The 17405-nt window shown below is 47.1% G+C and overlaps 1 pseudogene across 1 annotated transcript; it reads left to right on the forward strand.

Annotated features, from left to right (window-relative positions):
- The first annotated feature begins 6 nt into the window (after positions 1–6).
- LOC308358446 (leukocyte immunoglobulin-like receptor subfamily A member 5) lies at positions 7–17100 on the forward strand (annotated as a pseudogene). Its single transcript has 4 exons — positions 7–70; positions 9375–9658; positions 9805–10104; positions 16964–17100. The product of its transcript is annotated as a leukocyte immunoglobulin-like receptor subfamily A member 5 (transcript).
- The last annotated feature ends 305 nt before the right edge of the window (positions 17101–17405 follow it).

A 17405-nucleotide genomic window follows, 5' to 3' on the forward strand; every position in this document is an offset into this window, starting at 1 on the left:
GGGAGCATGGTTCAGGTGCAGGACGTGTCTGGGCTGCTCCCTGTCCAGGACTCGTCCCCCGTGACCTGTGGTGATTTCCCTCCCACATTGTTGGACATCCTTGACTGCCCCCGTCTTTCCTCATCCCTGTGACTTGAGGGTTCGTCCCACACAGCAGGGCTGGTTCATACCTTCCTACAGCAGCAGCTCTGGTCCACCTTCGTGAGATACATTTTCCTTCACTTTCCATTTCCACCTTCCCTGACGTCCACTATTGCCCTCCATCCCGTCAGCCCAAACACAGACTCTGTTTTCATAAGTAAATAAGTGGGTGAGAGTCAGGTCTGCTTTGGAACAGATGAATCCAAAACCATTCCCTGAATCCTCTCTGGACTCATAGAGTTCTGTCCCCATGCGGCGACACCTGGTGGAACCTTCCAGAAACACCATCAGTTTGAGGGAGCTCAGGGCCCTTTGAGGTGAAGCCAGGTGGGAGCTGCTACACGGACTCCAAGGAATAAATGGGTTTTCCTTTTTTTTAAAGTAGTGATTTGGGCGCCTTAGAGTTTCATTCTGTGAGGCACCTGCCTTGGGCTCAGGTCATGATCCCAGGGTCCTGGGATGGAGTCCTGTGAATCTACTTCTCCCTCTGTCCCTCCTTCCGGCTCATGTTCACTCTCTGTTTCTCTCTGTTTCTGTCTCTCTCTCTCTCTCTCTCTCTAATATAAACGAATAAAATCTTTAAAATAAATAAATAAATAAATAAATAAATAAATAAATGTACAAATAAAGATAAATTTGTGTGTAACCTTCCCTCAAAACAATGTACTGACCACACATGCTTCATCGTGCACCAGCAGGGGAGCCTGGGGGAGAGGATGATACCTATCCTTGCAGCGGAGCAGCTGGGATCACCGACCTGCTCAGGACGGCACTTCAGTTATTTCCCCTTCTCTGGAGATCACTTGTAGTTAATTAGATGATTCCTTTATTTTTTTTTCATAAATGACAATTTATTTTTCGTTCTCTTCCCCCTCCTAGAGAACCTTGACCCTGCCCATATATTAGCCTCCCTCATGGCTTTGGGTTTTTTAAATTAATTTCTTTTCAATGTAACAGAATTCATTGTTTATGCACCACACCCAGTGATCCATGCCATACGTGCCCTCCATAATACCCACCACCTGGCTCCCCCAACCTCCCACCCCCCCACCCCTTCAAAACCCTCAGATTGTTTTTCAAAATTCATAGTCTCTCATGGTTCACCTCCCCTTCCAATTTCCCTCAACTCCCTTCTCCTCTCCATCTCCCTATGCCCTCCATGTTATATGTTATGCTCCACAAATAAGCGAAACCATTTGATAACTGACTCTCTCTGCTTGACTTATTTCACTCAGCATAATCTCTTCCAGTCCTGTCCATGTTGCTACAAAAGTTGGGTATTCGTCCTTTCTGATGGAGGCATCATACTCCATAGTGTATATGGACCACATCTTCCTTATCCATTCATCCGTTGAAGGGCATCTTGGTTCTTCCCACAGTTTGGCGACCGTGGCCATTGCTGCTATAAACATTGGGGTACAGATGGCCCTTCTTTTCACTACATCTGTATCTTTGGGGTAAATACCCAGTAGTGCAATTGCAGGGTCATAGGGAAGCTCTATTTTTAATTTCCTGAGGAATCTCCACACTGTTCTCCAAAGTAGCTGCACCAACTTGCATTCCCACCAACAGTGTAAGAGGGTTCCCCTTTCTCCACATCCTCTCCAACACACGTTGTTTCCTGTCTTGCTAATTTTGGCCATTCTAACTGGTGTAAGGTGGTATCTCAATGTGGTTTTGATTTGAATCTCCCTGAAGGCTAGCGATGATGAACATTTTTCCATGGGTCTGATAGCCATTTGTATGTCTTCATTGGAGAAGTGTCTGTTCATGTCTTCTGCCCATTTTTTGACATGATTATCTGCTTTGTGTGTGTTGAGTTTGAGAAGTTCTTTATAGATCCTGGATATCAGCCTTTTGTCTGCGCTGTCATTTGCACATATCTTCTCCCATTCCATGGGTTGCCTCTTTATTTTGTTGACTGTTTCCTTTGCTGTGCAGAAGCTTTTGATCTTGATGAAGTCCCAAAAGTTCATTTTCACTTTTGTTTCCTTTGCCTTTGGAGACATATCTTGGAATAAGTTGCTGTGGCTGATATCTAAGAGATTTCTGCCTATGTTCTCCTCTAGGATTCTGACAGATTCCTATCTCATGTTGAGGTCTTTTTTCCATTTTGAGTTTATCTTTGTGTACTGTGTAAGAGAATGGTCGAGTTTCATTCTTCTACATATAGCTGTCCAATTTTCCCAACACCATTTATTGAAGAGACTGTCTTTTTTCCACTGGATATTTTTTTCCTGCTTTGTCGAAGATGATTTGACCATAGAGTTGAGGGTCCATATCTGGGCTCTCTACTCTGTTCCACTGGTCTATGTGTCTGTTTTTATGCCAGTACCATGTGATCACCAGTCTTGGTGATCACAGCGTTGTAGTAAAGCTTGAAATCAGGTACCATGATGCCGCCAGTTTTGTTTTTGTTTTTCAACATTTCCTTAGCAATTCGGGGTCTCTTCTGATTCCATACAAATTTTAGGATTATTTGCTCCAGCTCTTTGAAAAATACCGGTGGAATTTTGATCGGAATGGCATTAAAAGTATAGATTGCTCTAGGCGGTATAGACATTTGAACAATGTTTATTCTTCCGATCCAAGAGCATGGAATGGTCTTCCATCTTTTTGTGTCTTCTTCAATTTCTTTCATGAGTGTTCTGTAGTTCCTTGAGTACAGATCCTTTACCTCTTTGGTTAGGTTTATTCCGAGGTATCTTATGGTTCTTGGTGCTATCGTAAATGCAATTGATTCTCTAATTTCCCTTCCTATAGTTTCATTGTTAGTGTATAAGAAAGCAACTGATTTCTGGACATTGACTTTGTATCCTGCCACATTACTGAATTGCTGTATGAGTTCTAGTAGTTTGGGGGTGGAGTCTTTTGGGTTTTCCATATAAAGAATCATGTCATCTGTGAAGAGAGAGAGTTCGACTTCTTTATTGCCAATTTGGATACCTTTTATTTCTCTTTGTTGTCTAATTGCTGTTGCTAGGACTTCTAATACTATGTTGAGCAAGACTGGTGAGAGTGGGCATCCTTGTCGTGTTCCTGATCTCAACAGGAAGGCTGTCAGCTTTTTCCCATTGAGGATGATATTTGCTGAGGATTTTTCATAGATAGATTTTATGAAGTTCAGAAATGTTCCCTCTATCCCTATACTTTGAAGTGTTTTAATCAGGAACGGATGCTGTATTTTGTCAAATGCTTTTTCTGCATCAACTGAGCGGACCATGTGGTTCTTCTCTCTTCTCTTATTGATCTGTTCTATCACATTGATTGATTTGCGAATCTTGAACCATCCTTGCAACCCAGGGATGAATCCACCTGGCCATGGTGGATAATCCTTTTTTTTTTAAGATTTTACTTATTTATTTGACAGACAGAAATCACAAGTAGGCAGAAAGGCAGGCAGAGAGAGGGGGGAGGCAGGCTCCCTGCTGAGCAGAGAGGCCAATGCAGGGCTCGGTCCCAGGACCCTGGAATCATAACCTGAGGTGAAGGCAGAGGTCTAACCCACTGAGCCACCCAGGCGCCCTGAGAGATAAGTTTTTATTGACATCGTGTTACCTGTGAAGTCTTTGTTTCTATAGATTGTCTCCATATATTTCTGTTCAATGATATTCTTAGGATTTTTCCTCTTTTATAGAACCCCCCTTAATATTTCCTGCAGTGTCAGCTTGGTGGTCGCATACTCTTTTAAACCTTGCTGGTCTTGGAAGCGCTTTATCTCTCCATCCCTTTTGAATGTCAGTCTTGCTGGATAAAGTATTCTTTACATGGCTGCATGTTCTTCTCATTTAGTGCCCTGAATACGTCTTGCCAGCCCTTTCTGGCTTGCCAGGTTTCTGTGGACAGGTCTAACGTTATTCTGATGGGCTTTCCTCTGTACGTAAGGAACTTCTTTGTCCTAGATGCTTTCAAGAGCTCCTGTCTACAATTATGATTCATCATTCTAACTATCAGGTGTCTTGAGGTCTTTCTAGATTCTATAATCTTGGGGGCAAACCTTTCTGCCTCTAGTACACGAACGTTGGTTCCATTTGCGACATTGGGAAAATTTTCATGGAGAATTTGTTCAACTATATCTTCTAGTCTTCTTTCTTCTCCTCCCCCTCAGAGATTCCAATAATTCTGACATTGGAACATTTTGTGGCATCATTTATTTCCCTAATTTTGCTTTTGTGGCTTCTAAGCTGTTTGTTCCAGGCTTCCTCTTGATCCTTTTTCTCTGTTTGTCCTCCAGACCACTAATTCTATCTTCTGTCTCAGTTACCCTAACTTTTAGAGAATTTAGATTAGATTGGAACTCATTGAGAACATTGTGAACATCATCCCTGGTGACTTTCACTTCTGCCTTAACCAATTCCATTTTGTCATTCATGGCTTTCTCCAACCTAGCTATTGCCTGGATAATTGTTAGCCTGAATTCCCTTTCCGACATATTGTCTATGTCCATAGCCATTAGCTCTGTTGCAGAAGGCCCAGTCTCTGAATTTTTCTTCTGTTGGGCATTCCTCCTCCTAGTCATTTTGGTGAGAGATGGCTGAACAGATGTAGCTGAATGTATTGACCCCAGTGGTGCAGGCAAGGTGCACCCTGGAATGTTTCTGAGCAATCAAGAGTCCCCACCCAAACGAAAGAAAAAAGAAAGAGAGAAGAAAAAAAAGAGAGAGTGAGAGAGAGAGAGAGAGAGACAGGCTCACGGGAGCCACCACCCAGACGCTCTCAGATGCGTTGGGGCCCAGGGACCAAGACCTGGCCACACTCTCTGGCTCAGCACCAGGGGTGGCTGTGCTGGGTCCGGGGACTTAAGCCCCTGTCCCTAACCACCCCGATTCCCACAATTTCCCCCCATGATCCTTTGCTCTTTTTCAGTGCTTTCAACCAGACTCCAAGTTAATGCTGGTCCCCAGACGCAGGGCACTCTCATTTTGGGGTATTACTTTCCAATGGATTGCTTCTCGTGGCTCCCTCCCCATTTTGTTTATATTTTAATATCAGTTTGATGTTCCCACTCCGCTTTACCTGCCCACTGGTGTCTTCTGCCCCCACAGAGATCCAGAAGTGTATAATTCTAATCTCAGGCTGATTTCATGGGTGATCAGAGTTCTCTGGTAGGTAATCAGTTCAGGGTACAGGTTGAAACAGCGCTTCCTCCAACTTCCCCGCCATCTTGTCTTGTTTTTCTCATTTCCAATTTCTATCTTCTTCCATAATATAACTTCTGTTATTGCTTCAAAAATCCAATGTTCCACTGGATATTTTTTCCTGTTTTGTCAAAGATTATTTGACCATAGAGTTGAGGGTCCATATCTGGGCTCTCTACTCTGTTCCACTGGTCCATGTGTCTGTTTTTATGCCAGTACCATGCTGTCTTGGTGATCACAGCTTTGTAGTAAAGCTTGAAATCAGGTAACGTGATGCCACCAGTTTTATTTTTGTTTTTCAACATTTCCTTAGCAATTCGGGGTCTCTTCTGATTCCATACAAATTTTAGTATTATTTGCTCCAGCTCTTTGAAAAATACTGGTGGAATTTTGATTGGAATGGCATTAAAAGTATAGATTGCTCTGGGCAGTATAGACATTTTAACGATGTTTATTCTTCCCATCCAAGAGCATGTAATGGTCTTCCATCTTTTTGTGTCTTCTTCAATTTCTTTTAGGAGTGTTCTGTAGTTCCTCGAGTACAGATCTTTAACCTCTTTGGTTAGGTTTATTCCGAGGTATCTTATGGTTTTTGGTGCTATAGTAAATGGAATCGATTCTCTAATTTGCCTTTCTGTATTTTCATTGTTAGTGTATAAGAAAGCCACTGATTTCTCAGAAAGGACGAATACCCAACTTTTGTAGCAACATGGACAGGACTGGAAGAGATTATGCTGAGTGAAATAAGTCAAACAGAGAAAGTCAAGTATCATATGGTTTCACTTATTGGTGGAGCATAACAAATAATATAGAGGACAAGGGTAGATGGAGAGGAGAAGGGAGTTGAGGGAAATTGGAAGGGGAGGTGAACCATGAGAGACTATGGACTCTGAAAAACAACCTGAGGGTTTTGAAGGGGCGGGGTGGGAGGGTGGGGGAACCAGGTGGTGGGTATTAGGGAGGGCACAGATTGCATGGAGCACTGGGTGTGGTGAAAAAACAATGAATACTGTTACGCTGAAAATAAATAAAAAAATTAAAAAAAAATCCAATGTTCATGTTTTCAATATTTCATGTGCTTAAAGGAAAACGAGTTTCCCATATTCTGGCTGCTCCACCGGACTAGGATTGACAACTCTGTGCACAGTCTTCCTGAGCACTCCCTATCACATTGGGGCCACTCTCTGATGTCCATTCCTGTTGGACACTCACTTCCCACACCCCTGAGTTCCAGACATATTTGCTCCCAGAGATTTCCAGAAGCTTAGGACTGTAAGGGATAGATGGTCACAGCCCCAATTACCCCCTGGCATCCATCTTCCAGCTTAGAACCGGAGCTTGGATGTGTCAGGCAGGGATGGATCCCATGGGAGCCACACACTCATACATGGGCAAGACACCACTGGGGGTGGTGCACTGGATGGAACAATTCCACACACATACACAGAGGACGCAGCTCAGTGCTGACCTCTGGGCTGGGTGAGTGGGCATAGACATGTCGGCGCCCACTCCACACAAGGTGGAAGGGCCACTACTTCCACAGTCAGCCAGAAACTGTTTTACACAGTGGAGAATCTCATCCAGATAGGCATGTCTGCTGTGATCGTGATGGTTCTTGGGGTGCTGCTTTTTCAAGCGTGGCAGTCAGAGAAGACCCCAAGATGCAGCCAAGAGAGAAATCTTAGAGAGAGAAGACTGATCTTTCAGCAAGGTAGAGCATCACCACTGAGTGGGGTAAATTCTGGAAGAAAATCTGGAGCATTACACTGAGGGAACTGTGTGTTGACAATGTCCAGAGGAGTAAAAATGGTTTGCATGTAGGAAATGTGTGGAGAGAACATTTCTTGTTTGTAGTGGACTTTTGTGCCATTAAGCTGGTAATTTCCTCTCTACTTATATTGATTGTCCCTGACTGGTCCCTGCCTTTCTCACTCCCATGACATGAGACTGCATTCATGTTCCAGGTGTGGACCCACACATACACTACCCTCACAGGCGGGTCCACCTCCCTATATATACACATTCTCCTTCATTTTTACTAACCACATCCTTTGAAGTATACTTCTGTTCCTTACAGAACACAAACTCTGGTTTTGAATCACTGAATAGATGGGGTAAAAATAGGGTCTACTTGGAAACAGATGATGGAAGACCGTTCCCTAAACCCTCTCTGGACTCATAGAGCTCTTCTCTGCTCGTCTGATGAGACCTGGCAGAGTTTTCCAGAAATACCATCCATTTGAGGGAACTCAGAGGTGTTTGAAGGGACAGCCTGGTGGTGAGCTGCTACACTGACTCTAAGAAATAATCAGTTTTTAAAAAGCTGTCCTTCGTGGCATTTCACACTGGCCAGGGGGTGCACTGGATGGAACCATTCCACACACGTACACAGAGGACGTGGCTCAGTGCTGACCTCTGGGCTGGGTCAGTGGGCATAGACATGTCAGCGCTCACTCCACACAAGGTGGAAGGGTCACTACTTCCACAGTCAGCCAGAAACTGAATATCCTTCCTGCCTGTGCAGACCTGGTGACCCACCTGACCTCAGAGAGGCAGAAATCAAGTTTGACCACCCCCAACTTGACCCCAGGCACTGGTGGTCACTCAGCTTTGGCCTCTGTTCTATTGAAGTCCCCCGAATTCCAGAAATTTTTGTTTCTCTTCCCTGAAATAGGCTGTTGTCAATAATTTCAGAAACATAAATAGCATTTCTGAGTGCTAACAGCTCATGGGGTGTCTTGAGAGATGCATCACTGGTCCACCTTCACTGTGGGATCTGACACAGTGACCTCTTTGGTCTTAACCACACCCCTCTTAATCAGGTCAGGAATCTAACAAGATTCATCCCATCCACATTTTAGTTCCCACTGACCCCCACAAGTATTCTGAAAGTGGGGTTCAGGAAAGCACGCTACAGACCAGGTCACTGTGCTAGGATCACCTAGGCAGTGGACACTGGAGTACAAATGACATGAGAATCAGCTTTGTCTCCCATATCAGAGCACTCACCCACATATTGTTCCCTACAGCTTACAGGCAAGATCCCAGGGTGGGGAGCACGACTCTGCCCCTGCAACAAGGGGCACTGAGGAGCCAGGTGGGACTCACAGGCGTGTGCCCATGAATGGGGTGTGGACCATGTCACAGAAAAATAGAGAAGTTCTAGGAAGCTGTGACAAAAAGGAAGCCCACACTCTGGGGCCAGGAGAGGGGCTGTGTTTCCTTCCCTAATTGCCCGTTTTTCTCCTCTGGGCTCATTGCCACCGTTACCTCAACCTGAGCCATTTAGAGAAGTCACAAGAGTGTCTGTGATGACGTGAGCTCCCCAGCACAGCAGCAACCCATGTCCCCTGCAGCATCTCTGAGTGTGGGTGAGATGCTGGTGAGGACCAGGGGTGTCCTGGAGATAAAGGAGACCCATGGGGGAGGCTCTGGGAGGGAAGGACCTGTCCTGATCCCCTCAGCTGGATGGGGCATCTCAGGAAGCCTGGTGGTCCACTCACTGCACCGTCATGCACACCAGAGACAGCTGGGCCTAAGAAGGGGCTGTTCCCCTTCCTGTGGCACTGCTGATGTGACAACCTTCTGACAGTCAGGACTGGCCTCTCTGTGGCCACACCCTGTGTGTCTGTCCTGTGGTCACAGTGGGCCCTCTGCCTGCACAGCCAGAACCAGAGAGAGGAAACGCCATGACCCCCACCCTCACAGTCCTGCTCTGCCTCAGTGAGATCTGAGGAGGGGAGGGGACACCTTAGCCTAGGAGGGACCCACCCCACAGCCAGGCCCTGGTCTGTAGGAGGCCCCAGGCTCAGAAAGCTCATGGAGAGGTGGGGTTCTCCTAGGATTCAGAGCAAACCTTTCACAGGGACTCTCTTCCAGGGCTGAGGGTGGGCCCCAGGACCGGAGCGCAGGCAGGTGAGTCTGTCCCTAGGGGTCCCAGTCCCACCTCCTCACTGGGGACAGGGGTCACCCACCAGGCAGTAGGGGATGGAGAACAGCAGCTCTGGGCTGATGAGGGGAATGTCTGGGGGTTGGGAGCTGAGCTGGGACCTGGAGGTGGGGAAGGTCTGTGTCTCAGCCTCTGTTCCCTTCCAGGGACCCTCCCCAAACCCACCATCTGGGCTGAGTCAGGCTCTTTGATTCCCTGGGGGACATCTGTGACCATCTGGTGTCAGGGGAGCCTGGACACCACATGTACCGCCTGCATAAAGAGAGACACTCATGGGCCTGGGACAGACAGAAGCCACTGGAGCCCGGGGACAAGGCCAAGTTCTCCATCACACACGTGACAGATGTATATGCAGGAAGATATCACTGTAGCTACCTCAGGCCCACCAGCTGGTCAGAGTACATTGAACCCCTGGAGCTGGTGGTGACAGGTGTGAGCCCACTCAGGGTCCCAGCCCCAGGCTCTGCCCTCAGGAAGGGGGGGTGTGCTTTCAGGGGTCTCCCTCTCAAAGCCCAGCCTGGGGATAATGTGGGGGGTCTGAGCCCCATTTAATACCACCCCCTCCTCTTCTCCTAGGATCCCAGGGCAAACCCAGCCTCTCAGCCCTACCCAACCATGTTGTGATCTCAGGAGGGAACGTGACCCTCCACTGTGCCTCACGGATGGGATCCCACAGGTTCGTCCTAATGAAGGAAGGAGAAGATCAGCCCTCCTGGACCTTGGACTCCCAGGCAGACCCCATGGGGGGATCCAGGCCCTGTTCCCTGTGGGCCCCGTGACCCCCCAGTCTCAGGTGGACGTTCAGATGCTATGACTATTACAATACCCCACATGTGTGGTCAGACCCCAGTGACCCCCTGGAGCTCCTGGTCTCAGGTGAGAAAGATTCATTGTTTCCCATCCATGTTTTGAGGCACCAGACTGGTTAACAGGGATTCTGCTCCCAGGGGAGCCCCAATGAGAGGGTGGGGGATGGGACCACGGTGACTCACAGGTCAGAGTCACCGGAGCTGATGGACAGTGAGACCCAGGGGTCAGGACAGGAGAAGGGAGGTTTGGGGAGAAGCAGCCCCTGCCATCCACTGCTGGTCTCTCCCAGGTGTGTCAGGGAAGCCCTCCCTGCTGACTCAACAGGGCCCCGTCATGACCTCTGGACAGAGCCTGACCCTCCAGTGTCACTCTGATGTCGGCTACGACAGATTCGCTCTGTCCAAGGAGGGGGCACCTGACCCTCCCCGGCAGTTTGGCAAGCTTCCCCAGGCTGGGCTGTCTGGGGCAGACATCCCCCTGGGCCCTGTGAGACCCTCCCACGGGGGCCCGTACACGTGCTACGGTGGACACACACTCTCCTGAGTGGTGGGCCCCAATTGAACCCCTGGACATCCTGCTCTCAGGTGAGGGCTCTCAGCATCAGTCAGGACCACAGACTCTGCACAGTTCCTGCCAGGGGAGGCCCAGGTGATGGGGGCCAGGACCAGGGGTCTTGAGTCCCCAGGGAGAGAGAGAAAAAGAGAGATGGGGGATGGGAAGGGACAGACTTGGAGGACACAGACAAACTCAGCAGAGCAAGGGCTGGACAGCCCCTCACCCCCCTTTTTCTCCCTAGGACAGCTGCCCTACACCCCCTCCCTCTCAGTGCAGCCGGGATCCACGGTGGCCCCAGGAAAGAATGAGACCCTGATGTGTCGGTCATGGAGCTCTGTGGACACTTTCCTTCTGTCCAAGGTGGGGGCAGCCCATCCCCTCCTGCCTTTTAGATGAAAGTCCCGAGCTGGACAGCACCAGGCTGAATTCTCCATGAGTCCTGTGACCTCAGTCCATGGGGGAGCTACAGGTACTACAGCTCTGCCAGCATCTCCCCCTACCTGTTGTCACAGCCCAGTGACCCCCTGGAGCTGCTGGTATATGGTAAGGGTCCCTGACCCTGTCCATCTGATCTCTGTCAGCTCAGGACACACGTCTCAGGAAAGCCTGACACAATAACAAACATGGGGTCACGAGGGCTCCACAGAGGATGGTCCTGCCCTGGAGAGTTTGGGAAGATCCACAGTGTGCACCTGGGTCTCCCATCCTGCAGTCTCAGCAGAGTAAGGAGTAGGGGCTGCATGGGGGGTGAGTGAGGATGAAGGTGAGTAGACAGCGCCTCCCACTCACCTCCTGTCCCTCCATAGCAGAATCTGATGGTGTTGTCAGCCCCATGGGACACTCTCCTGGACAGAAGCCTCCCCACCTGCGGGCACAGCTCTGCTGACCTGTCATGTTCACCTGGGGGCCTACATGCCCCTCGGTGCACACCTGAGACCCAGGAGGCGCCAAGCCTGGCTCATGGGAGTCCCCAGGGAGGCGGCACCCCATGTCCGTGTGCAGCTGGTGTCCACTCTGGGTTGTGTGTGGACGCTGGTCCAGTGTCCCTGTGTCTGCTTCTCACACCTTCTAGAGCAGCACCTGCAGATGATGACAAAGTGAACTCAGGTGACAGGGATGCCAGACTCAGAAACCAGTCCTCCTTCTCCTGTGTGCATTGGGGTTAGACTAGATTCACACGGTCCTTGTGGGGCACAAGCTCTGGGCACTCCCGGGTCTTAGCACGTTTTCTTTCTTTTTTTTTTTTTAATTTATTTTCAGCGTAACAGTATTCATTGTTTTTGCATTGTTTTGCATTGTGTATGCATTGTTTTGCACCACACCCAGTGCTCCATGCCCTCCCCAATACCCACTACCTAGTTCCCCCAACCTCCCACTCCCCACCCCCTTCAAAACCCTCAGGTTGTTTTTCAGTGTCCACAGTCTCTCATGGTTCACCTCCCCTTCCAATTTCCCTCAACTCCCTTCTCCTCTCCATCTCTCCATGTCCTCCATGTTATTTGGTATGCTCCACAAATAAGTGAAACCATATGATAATTGGCTCTCTCTGCTTGACTTATTTCACTCAGCATAATCTCTTCCAGTCCCGTCCATGTTGCTACAAAAGTTGGGGATTCCTCCTTTCTGATGGAGGCATGATACTCCATAGTGTAAACGGACCACATCTTCCTTATCCATTCGTCCGTTGAAGGTCATCTTCATTCTTTCCACAGTTTGGCGACCGTGGCCATTGCTGCTATAAACATTGGGGTACAGATGGCCCTTCTTTTCACTCCATCTGTATCTTTGGGGTCAATACCCAGTAGTGTAATTGCAGGGTCATAGGGAAGCTCTATTTTTAATTTCCTGAGGAATCTCCACACTGTTCTCCAAAGTGGCTGCACCAACTTGCATTCCCACCAACAGTGTAAGAGGGTTCCCCTTTCTCCACATCCTCTCCAACACACGTTGTTTCCTGTCTTGCTAATTATGGCCATTTTAATTGGTGTAAGGTGGTATCTCAATGTGGTTTTGATTTGAAACTCCCTGAAGGCTAGTGATGATGAACATTTTTTCATGGGTCTGATAGCCATTTTATGTCTTCATTGGAGAAGTATTTGTTCATATCTTCTGCCCATTTTTTGTTATGATGATCAGTTTTGTGTGTGTTGAGTTTGAGAACTTCTTTATAGATCCTGGATATAAGCCTTTTTTTAATTAAATTTTTTATTTATTTTCAGCGTAACAGTATTCATTGTTTTTTCGCCACACCCAGTGCTCCATGCAATCTGTGCCCTCCCTAATACCCACCACCTGGTTCCCCCAACCTCCCACCCCCCGCCCCTTCAAAACCCTCAGGTTGTTTTTCAGAATCCATAGTCTCTCATGGTTCACCTCCCCTTCCAATTTCCCTCAACTCCCTTCTCCTCTCCATCTACACTTGTCCTCTATATTATTTGTTATGCTCCACAAATAAGTGAAACCATATGATACTTGACTCTCTCCGCTTGACTTATTTCACTCAGCATAATCTCTTCCAGTCCCGTCCATGTTGCTACAAAAGTTGGGTATTTGTCCTTTCTGATGGAGGCATAATACTCCATAGTGTATATGGACCACATCTTCCTTATCCATTCGTCCGTTGAAGGGCATCTTGGTTCTTTCCACAGTTTGGCGACCGTGGACATTGCTGCTATAAACATTGGGGTACAGATGGCCCTTCTTTTCACTACATCTGTATCTTTGGGGTAAATACCCAGCAGTGCAATTGCAGGGTCATAGGGAAGCTCTATTTTTAACTTCTTGAGGAATCTCCACACTGTTCTCCAAATTGGCTGCACCAACTTGCATTCCCACCAACCGTGTAAGAGGGTTCCCCTTTCTCCACATCCTCTCCAACACTTGTTGTTTCCTGTCCTGGTACTTTCGGTCATTCTAACTGGTGTAAGGTGGTATCTCAATGTGGTTTTAATTTGAATCTCTCTGATGGCTAGTGATGATGAACATTTTTTCATGGGTCTGATAGCCATTTGTATGTCTTCATTGGAGAAGTGTCTCTTCATGTCTTCTGCCCATTTTTTTGATATGATTATCTGTTTTGTGTGTGTTGAGTTTGAGGAGTTCTTTATAGATCCTGGATATCAACCCTTTGCCTGTACTGTCATTTGCAAATATCTTCTCCCATTCCATGGGTTGCCTCTTTGTTTTGTTGACTGTTTCCTTTGCTGTGCAGAAGCTTTTGATCTTGATGAAGTCCCAAAAGTTCATTTTCACTTTTGTTTCCTTTGCCTTTGGAGACATATCTTGAAAGAAGTTGCTGTTGCTGATATCGAAGAGGTTACTGCCTAAGTTCTCCTCTAGGATTCTGATGGGTTTCTGTCTCATGTTGAGGTCTTTTATCCATTTCGAGTTTATCTTTGTGTATGGTGTAAGAGAATGGTCCAGTTTCATTCTGTATATAGCTCTCCAATTTTCCCAGCACCATTTATTGAAGAGACTGTCTTTTTTCCACTGGATATTTTTTCCTGCATTGTCGAAGATTATTTGACCATAGAGTTGGGGGTCCATATCTGGGCTCTCTACTCTGTTCCACTGGTCTATGTGTCTGTTTTTATGCCAGTACCATGCTGTCTTGGTGATCACAGCTTTGTAGTAAAGCTTGAAGTCAGGCAACGTGATGCCGCCAGTTTTGTTTTTCTTTTTCAACATTTCCTTAGCCATTCGGGGTCTCTTCTGATTCCATACAAATTTTAGTATTATTTGCTCCAGCTCTTTGAAAAATACCGGTGGAATTTTGATCGGAATGGCATCAAAAGTATAGATTGCTCTAGGCAGTATAGACATTTGAACAATGTTTATTCTTCTGATCCAAGAGCATGGAATGGTCTTCCATCTTTTTGTGTCTTCTTCAATTTCTTTTATGTGTGTTCTGTAGTTCCTTGAGTACAGATCCTTTACCTCTTTGGTTAGGTTTATTCCCAGGTATCTTATGGTTCTTGGTGCTATAGTAAATGGAATCGATTCTCTAATTTCCCTTTCTGTATTTTCATTGTTAGTATATAAGAAAGTCACTGATTTTTGTACATTGACTTTGTATCCTGCCACATTACTGAATTGCTGTATGGGTTTTAGAAGTTTGGGGGTGGAGTCTTTTGGGTTTTCCATATAAAGAATCATGTCATCTGCGAAGAGAGAGAGTTTGACTTCTTCATTGCCAATTTGGATACCTTTTTTTTTATTAACTTTTTTTATTTATTTTCAGCATAACAGTATTCATTGTTTTTTCACCACACCCAGTGCTCCATGCAATCTGTGCCCTCCCTAATACCCACCACCTGGTTCCCCCAACCTCCCACCCCCCGCCCCTTAAAAACCGTCCGGTTTTTTTCAGAATCCATAGTCTCTCATGGTTCACCTCCCCTTCCAATTTCCCTCAACTCCCTTCTCCTCTCCAACAACCCTTGTCCTCTATATTATTTGTTATGCTACCTTTTATATCTCTTTGTTGTCTGATTGCTGTTGCTAGGACTTCTAATACTATGTTGAACAAGACTGGTGAGAGTGGGCATCCTTGTCGTGTTCCTGATCTCAACGGGAAGGCTGCGAGCTTTTTCCCATTGAGGATGATATTTGCTGTGGGTCTTTCATAGATAGATTTGATGAAGTTCAGGAATGTTCCCTCTATCCCTATACTTTGAATTGTTTTAATCAGGAACGGATGCTGGATTTTGTCAAATGTTTTTTCTGCATCAACTGAGCAGACCATGTGGTTCTTCTCTCTTCTCTTATTGATTTGTTCTATCACATTGATTGATTTGCAAATGTTGAACCATCCTTGCAACCCACAGATGAATCCCACCTGGTCATGGTGGATAATCTTTTTAATGTGCTGTTGGATCCTGTTTGCTAGGATCTTGTTGAGAATCTTAGCATCCATATTCATCAGTGATATTGGTCTGAAATTCTCCTTTTTGCTGGGGTCTTTGCCTGGTTTGGGGATCAGGGTAATGCTGGCTTCATAAAAAGAGTCTGGAAGTTTTCCTTCTGCTTCAATTTTTTGAAACAGCTTCAGGAGAATAGGTGTTATTTCTTCTTTGAAAGTTTGATAGAATTCCGCAGGGAATCCGTCAGGTCCTGGGCTCTTGTTTTTTGGGAGGTTTTTGATCACTGCTTCAATCTCGTTACTAGATATCGGTCTATTCAGGTTGTCAATTTCTTCCTGGCTCAATTTTGGGAGTTTATATTTTTCCAGGAATGCATCCATTTCATCTAGGTTGCTTAGCTTATGGGCATATAACTGTTGATAATAACTTCTGATGATTGTTTCTACTTCCTTGGTGTTAGTTGTGATCTCCCCCTTTTCATTCATAATTAGCACATTTTCAATCAGTCTCATTATCTTTTGGTTTATTTATTTATTATCTATTTGTTTATTTACTTATGTATCTCTTTTTCCCATCTCGATCCACACTGCATGCAGGCAATAAAGGTGTTCCTATGACCCAGTGACTGACCATCACCTTTTGTGGATACATATTTACATATCTTTGTAGATGTGTGCACACAGATCTCTGTGTGTGTGTGTCTGTGTGTCTGTGTGTATGTCTGGCACTGTGGGTATCTGTAAGTAAATGAAAAATGAATTAATGAACATACCAAGGAGGAATACTGTAGGTACAGGTTAAAGTGCAGACCCTGAAGGAAGGGAACTTGTTGATATGGAGGGACAGGGACCCGGCCCCAGACATTGGCCCCTCTGTGCTCCTGACAGTCAAGAGGCCCTGGCACCAAGCCCTCATCCATGGATGCTGATGGGACCTCGGCTACTGAATAAGTGGGAACTGTCATCTGCAGGGACATGAGCCCAGGAGGTCTTGTGTCCCAGACTGAGCAGCGAACATGCGAGGACATGATGATTTCTGTGCTGGAGGCCATTTTTCTCTCCAACTCTGAGCTGGTGGGCACAGCCAGAATCTATCCCAAGTGATTCAGAAGCAGAGTCTGAAATCAAAGAGAACAAGGAGGCTGAAGGAATCCAGTGAGGAGAGCAGAGGAAAGCCCTCTCACGCAGAGAAAGGCTAGTTCAGGAACTGTACAAAAACCACATAGTGATAGGCTGAGGGATAGAGACACAGAGCAGAGGACAGGCTGGATGGGGGTCTCCAGCTCCTTCCATCTGCTTCCGTCTTCCCTGCAGAAGAAGCTGGCACTGTGAGCCCACCCCAAAACAACTCAGACTCCAGCAGTGGTGAGTAGGACAAAGTCCCAGTGATGGGACTGCTGTGGAGGGGAGTGTTCTCTTGGGGGAGGCAGGTCCCCTGGGTGGACATGCAGGATCCCGGGTGGATTGGGTCCACCCTGACCTCTGCAACCTCTCTGTCCTCATTCCTAGCCTCAGACCTCAGAGATTACACGGTTGAGAATCTGACCCGCATGGGCGTGGCTGCCTTGATCCTGGTGGTCCTTGGGATTCTGCTGCTGGAGGCTCAGCACAGCCAGAGAAGGACCCCAGACGCGGCCAGGAGCTAAACACGAAGGGGAACAAAGCCACCATTCCATGTGGCAGAGCTGTGGGCATGCATCCCAGGTGCCCAGAGGGATCTGGAGGAACGCCTGCAGCTCGCGCTCCCTGATCCGTCTGCTGACAACATCAAGGGGAGCATGGTTCAGGTGCAGGACGTGTCTGGGCTGCTCCCTGACCAGGACTCGTCCCCTGTGACCTGTGGTGCTTTCCCTCCCACATTGTTGGGCATCCTTGAATGCCCCCGTCTTTCCTCATCCCTGTGACTTGAGGGTTCATCCCACACAGCAGGGCTGGTTCATACCTTCCTACA

The sequence above is a fragment of the Martes martes genome (genome assembly GCF_963455335.1).
Source record: "Martes martes genome assembly, chromosome: 17".
In the NCBI taxonomy this organism is placed as follows: Eukaryota; Metazoa; Chordata; class Mammalia; order Carnivora; family Mustelidae; genus Martes; species Martes martes.